This window comes from Arachis stenosperma, chromosome 5 (genome assembly GCF_014773155.1).
Source record: "Arachis stenosperma cultivar V10309 chromosome 5, arast.V10309.gnm1.PFL2, whole genome shotgun sequence".
NCBI classification, from domain to species: domain Eukaryota; kingdom Viridiplantae; phylum Streptophyta; class Magnoliopsida; order Fabales; family Fabaceae; genus Arachis; species Arachis stenosperma.
Genome location: NC_080381.1, coordinates 58,398,332 through 58,405,088, shown reverse-complemented (window position 1 = coordinate 58,405,088; position 6,757 = coordinate 58,398,332). Strand labels below are relative to the sequence as shown.

The window sequence follows — 6,757 nt, the reverse complement described above, 5'->3', positions numbered from 1 at the left end:
TTGGATGCATTTTGCCATCCATTCAGACTTTGAGAAATCTTGTTGACTTGCTGAATCAACACTTTGTTCTGAGCCAATATGGCATTCAGAGTATCAATTTCAAGAACTCCCTTCCTTTGAGGCGTCCCATTATTCGTGGAATTCCTCTCAGAAGTGTACATGAACTGGTTATTTGCAACCATGTCAATAAGTTCTTGAGCTTCTGCAGGTGTTTTCTTTAGGTGAATGGATCCACCTGCAGAATGGTCCAATGACATCTTAGAGAACTTAGATAGACCATAATAGAATATATCTATCATGGTCCATTCTGAAAACATGTCAGAAGGACATCTTTTGGTCATCTGCTTGTATCTTTCCCAAGCTTCATAGAGGGATTCACCATCTTTTTGTTTGAAGGTCTGAACATCCACTCTAAGCTTGCTCAGCTTTTGAGGAGGAAAGAACTTAGCCAAGAAGGTCGTGATCAGCTTATCCCAGGAGTCCAGGCTATCTTTAGGTTGAGAGTCCAACCATGCTCTAGCTTTGTCTCTTACAACAAAAGGGAAAAGCATGAGCCTGTAGACTTCAGGATCTACTCCATTCGTCTTTACAGTCTCATAGATCTGCAAAAACTCAGTTAAAAACTGATAGGGATCTTTTGATGAAAGTCCATGAAACTTGCAGTTTTGTTGCATTAGAGCAACTAGTTGAGGTTTCAGCTCAAAATTGTTTGCCCCAATGGTAGGGATTGAGATGCTTCTTCCATCAAACTTAGAAGTAGGTGTAGTATAATCACCGAGCATCCTCCTTGCATTATTGTTGTTAGGTTCGGCTACCATCTCCTTCTCTTGTTCGAAAATTTCAGTAAGGTTGTTTCTAGATTGTTGTAATTTGGCTTCTCTTAGTTTCCTCTTCGGAGTCCTTTCAGGTTCAGGGTCAGCTTCAACAAGAATGCATTTTTCCTTGTTCCTGCTCATATGAAAGAGAAGAGAACAAGAAAAGAAGAGAAGAGGAATCCTCTATGTCACAGTAAAGAGGTTCCTTACTGTTAGTAGAAGAAAAAAAGGAATAAAGAAAGGAGAATCCAAACAGAAGGGTGAGGATAGGGGTAGTGATTTGAGATGAAGAGAGGTGAAGAGAAGTGTTTGTAAATGAATAAATAAATAGGAAAAGATGAGAGAGGGAGAAATTTTCGAAATTAAATTTTGCAAAGGAGTTATGAAAAAGAGGGAAGTATTTTCGAAAATTAAAGAGAGAGAAAAGTTGTTAGGTAGTTTTGAAAAAGATAAGAAATAAACAAAAAGTCAAATAGTTAGTTGAAAAAGACTTGAAAATCAAATTTGAAAAGATAATAAGATAAGAAGTTAGAAAAGATATTTTGAAATCAAATTTTTGAAAAAGATAAAATTTTGAAAAAGATATGATATAAAAAGATATGATAAGAAGATATGATTAAAAAGATATGGTTGAAAAAGATTTAATTTTTAAAATTAAAATTAATTACTTGACTAACATGAAACTAAAAGATATGATTCTAGAATTTAAAGATTGAACCTTTCTTAACAAGAAAGTAACAAACTTCAAATTTTTGAATCAATCACATTATTGTTAGTGTAATTTCCGAAAATCATGAAATAATATTAAGAAAAAGATTTTTGAAAAATATTTTTAAAATTTTTGAAAATAAATAAAAAAATGAAAAAGATTTGATTTTTTGAAAAAGTTTTGAAAAGATAAGAATTTTAAAATTGAAAATTTGACTTGACTTTACAAGAAACAACTAATTTTAAAATTTTTTGACCAAGTCAACCCAAAATTTCGAATTTTTGAGAGAAATAAGGAAAAGATATTTTTTTATTTTTGAATTTTTAATGATGAGAGAGAAAAACATAAAAATGACCCAAAACATGAAGATTTTGGATCAAAATACATGATGCATGCAAGAATACTATGATTGTTAAGATGAACACCAAGAACACTTTGAAGATCATGATGAATATCAAGAACATATTTTTGAAAAATTTTTGATGCAAAGAAAACATGCAAGACACCAAACTTAGAAATCTTTAATGCATGGACACTATGAATGCAAAAATGCATATGAAAAACAATAAAAGACACAAAACAAGAAAACATCAAGATCAAACAAGAAGACTTACCAAGAACAACTTGAAGATCATGAAGAACACCATGAATGCATGAATTTTCGAAAAATAATGCATAAATTTTTAAAAACATGCAATTGACACCAAACTTAAAAATTGATTCAAGACTCAAACAAGAAACACAAAATATTTTTGGTTTTTTATGATTTTATGATTTTTTTTTTGGATTTCTTTTAATTTTTTCGAAAAACATATAGAAAAAAAAAAGAAAATAAGATATCCAAAATTTTTAATAAGAATTCCAGGAATCTTTCAATATTAGCCTAAAGCTCTAATCCAAGGGTTGGGCATGGCTTAATAGCCAGCCAGCTTTAGAAGATAACAACTGATATTCCAATTAACTTGCCTCCATGCTGATGGTTTTGAAGCCTCAATCCAATTGAGTTAGACATGGCTTTACAGCCAGCCAAGCTTCAACATACTTTATGAAACACTAGAATTCATTCTTAAAATTTTGAATAATTTTTCAAAAACAAAGAAAAAATTTTGAAAAATATTTTTTGAAAACTTTTTGAAAAGAAAAATAAAAAGAAAATTACCTAATCTGAGCAACAAGACGAACCGTCAGTTGTCCATACTCGAACAATCCCCGACAACGACGCCAAAAACTTGGTGCATGAAATTGTGATCATCAACAATGGCGCCAAAAACTTGGCAGCGCTCTCAACGTGAATCACACTTAGTCACAACTCCGCACAACTAACCAGCAAGTGCACTGGGTCGTCCAAGTAATACCTTACGTGAGTAAGGGTCGATCCCATGGAGATTGTTAGTATGAAGCAAGCTATGATCATCTTGTAAATCTCAGTTAGGCGGATAGTAAAGGTTATGGAGTTTTTCAAATAATAAATAAAACAAAAAACAAAGATAGAGTTACTCATGTAATTCAATGGTGGGAATTTCAGATAAGTGGGTGGAGGTGCTTGTCCCTGTTGGATCTCTGCTTTCCTACTGTCTTCCTTCAATCCTTCTTATTCCTTTCCATGGCAAGCTGTATGTAGGGCATCACTGTTGTCAATGGCTACATCCCATCCTCTCAATAAAAATGGTCCAAATGCTCTGTCACAGCACGGCTAATCATCTGTCGGTTCTCGATCATGTTGGAATAGAATCCCTTGATTCTTTTGCGTTTGTCATCACGCCCAACAATCGCGAGTTTGAAGATCGTCACAGTCATTCAATCCCGAAATCCTACGCGGAATACCACAGACAAGGTTAGACCTTCCGGATTCCCATGAATGCCGCCATCAAGCCTAGCTTATACCACGAAGATTCTGATTAAGAAATCCAAGAGATATGCGCCTGGTCTAAGGTAGAACAGAAGTGGTTGTCAGTCACGCGTTCATAGGTGAGAATGATGATGAGTGTCACGGATCATTACATTCATCATGTTGAAGTGCAACGAATATCTTAGAATAAGAACAAGCGGAATTAAATAGAAAATAGTAGTAATTGCATTGAAACTTGAGGTACAGCAGAGCTCTACACCCTTAATCTATGGTGTATAGAAACTCCACCGTTAAAAATACATAAGTGATGAAGGTCCAGGCATGGCCGAATGGCCAGCCCCCAAACGTGTTCAAAAGACCGAATGGTCAGAGACTAAACAGTTAAAAGATGACTAGTATACTAGTAAAAAGTTCTATTTATACTAAACTAGCTACTAGGGTTTACAGAAATAAGTAATTGATACATAAATCCACTTCCGGGGCCCACTTGGTGTGTGCTTGGGCTGAGCTTGAACTTTACACGAGCTGAGGCTTCTTTTGGAGTTGAACGCCAAGTTGTAACATGTTGTTGGTGTTCAACTCTGGTTCGTGACGTGTTTCTGGCGTTTGACTCTAGAATGCAGCATGGAACTGGCGTTGAGCGCCAGTTTACGTCATCTAATCACGAATAAAGTATAGACTATTTATATATTGCTGGAAAGCTCTGGATGTCTACTTTCCAATGCCATTGAGAGCGTGCCATTTGGAGTTCTGTAGCTCTAGAAAATCCATTTCGAGTAGAGGGAGGTCAGATTCCAACAGCATCAGCAGTCCTTTGTCAGCCTCCTTATCAAAGTTTTGCTCAGGTCCCTCAATTTCAGCCAGAAATTATCTGAAATCACAAAAAGACACACAAACTCATAGTAAAGTACAGAAATGTGAATTTAGCATAAAAACTAATGAAAACATCCCTAAAAGTATCTAGATCCTACTGAAAACTATCTAAAAATAATGCCAAAAAGCGTATAAATTATCCGCTCATCAGTAGCTGTGCCTGGTATTTTTCATCCGAGATGAGAGATCCAGCAGTTGATTAGCCGTACAGAAACCATACCTGGACCATTTTCACTAAGGGGACGGATGGTAGCCATTAACAACGGTGATCCACCAACATACAGCTTGCCATGGAAGGGAGCACGCATGATTGGATGAAGACAATAGGAAAGCAGATGTTCAGAAGCAACAAAGCATCTCCAAACGTTTATCTGAAATTCCCACCAATGAATTACATAAGTATCTTTATTTTAATTTACATTTTATTTATCTTTCAATTATCAAAACTCATAACCAATTGAATCCTCCTGACTAAAATTTACAGGGTGACCATAGCTTGCTTTAAGCCGGCAATCTTTGTGGGATCGACCCTTACTCGCGTAAGGTTTTATTACTTGGATGACCCAGTGCACTTGCTGGTTAGTTGTACCAGAGTTGTGAAAAGTGTGATTACAATTCTGTGCACCAAGTTTTTGGCGTCGTTGCCGGGGATTGTTCGAGTTTGGACAACTGACGGTTCATCTTGTTGTTTAGATTAGGTAACCTGCTTTCTTGTTTCAACCTTTATTTTCTTTTCAAAAAGTTTTAAAAAAAAATTATTACAAAAATTTTTTTAATAAAATCATAAAACCAAAAAAATTTTTGTATTTCTTGTTTGAGTCTAGTGTCAAATTTTAAGTTTGGTGTCAACTTCATGTTTTTTATTTTTCTTCGATTTTCAAAAATTCATGCATTGTGTTCTTCTTTGATCTTTAAGTTGTTCTTGATGATTTTCCTTGTTTGATCTTTAATTTTTCTTGTTTTGTGCCTTTTCTTGTTTTTCTAGTGCATTTTCGAATTGTTAGTGTCCCTAGTACAAAAGTTTTTAAGTTTGGTGACTTGCATGTCTTTCTTTTCTTAAAAATTTTCAAAAATATGCTCTTAATGTTCATCATGATCTTCAAAGTGTTCTTGGTGTTCATCTTGACATTCGAAGTGTTCTTGCATGCATTATTTGTTTTGATCTTAAATTTTTATGTTTTGTTTCATTTTGTTGTTTTTCTCTCTCATTAAAATTCAAAAGTCAAAAAAATATCTTTTCCTTATTTTTTTCATAATTTTCGAAATTTTGAGTTGACTTGGTCAAAAATTTTTAAAATTTAGTTGTTTCTTGTTAGTCAAGTCAAAATTTCAATTTAAAAACTTTATCTTTTCAAATCTTTTTCAAAATCAATTCTTTTTCATTTTTTTTATGATTTTCGAATTTCATTCTTAAAATTTTTCAAAATCTTTTTCATTTTCTTTGAATGTTTTCGGAAATTTTAAAACTACTTTTCCAAAATCTTTTTCTTAATTTTATTTCATATTTTCGAAAATCCTTGCTAACAATTAATGTTTTCATTAAAAAATTTCAAGTTTGTTACTTTCTTGTTAAGAAAGGTTCAATCTTTGAATTCTAGAATCATATCTTTTAGTTTCTTATTAGTCAAGTCATCAACTTTAATTTTAAAAATCAAATCTTTTTAATTTTTTTCAATTGTTTTTCAAAATAAATTTCAATTATATCTTTTTAAAATTTAAATTTCAAAATCTTTTTCTAAACTTCTTATCTTTTCAAAATTTATTTTCAAATCTTTTTCAACTAACTACTTGACTTGTTTGTTTTAAAACCACCTAACTACTTTTCCACTTCTAATCTTCGAAAATGAATAACCACTTTTCCAAAAATCTTTTTAATTAACTAATTATTTTAGTTTTTAATTTTTTTGTATTTCTTTTTCAAATTTTCGAAACTAACTTAATTAATTAAATAAAAATAAAAATATTTTTCTTTTCCCTCTTCTTAAAATTCGAATACTCTCATCTCTTTCTATTTATTTTATTTATTTACTAACATTTCTCTTCTACTCATCAAATGATTCGAACCCTCTCCCTCTCTCTGTGTTCGAATTCTTCTTATTCTCTCTCTACCTCATTCTTCTATTCTTCTTTTCCTCTGACACATAAAGGAATCTCTATACTCTGACATAGAGGATTCCACTACTCTCTTTGTTCTCTTCTTTTTCATATGAGCAGGAACAGGGATAAAGACATTCTTGTTGAAGCTGATCTTGAACCTGAAAGGAATCTGAAGAGGAAGCTAAGAGAAGCTAAAGCACAACACTCCAGAGAGGACCTTACAACAAATTTCGAAAGAGGCAGACATGGCAGCCGAATCTGAGAATAATGGTGGAGATGCAAGGAAGATGCTTGGTGACTTTACTACACCAACTTCCAACTTCTATGGAAGAAGCATCTCAATTCATGCAATTAGAGCAAACAACTTTGAGCTTAAGCCTCAATTAGTTTCTCTAATGCAGCATAATTGCAAGT

The 6,757-nt window shown here is 33.1% G+C and overlaps 1 non-coding gene across 1 annotated transcript; it reads left to right on the top strand.

The window, feature by feature from the left end:
* Window positions 1-315: 315 nt before the first annotated feature.
* On the top strand, window positions 316-419 carry LOC130983419 (small nucleolar RNA R71). Its single transcript, XR_009087411.1, has one exon. It is a non-coding gene; the product is annotated as a small nucleolar RNA R71 (small nucleolar RNA).
* The last annotated feature ends 6,338 nt before the right edge of the window (window positions 420-6,757 follow it).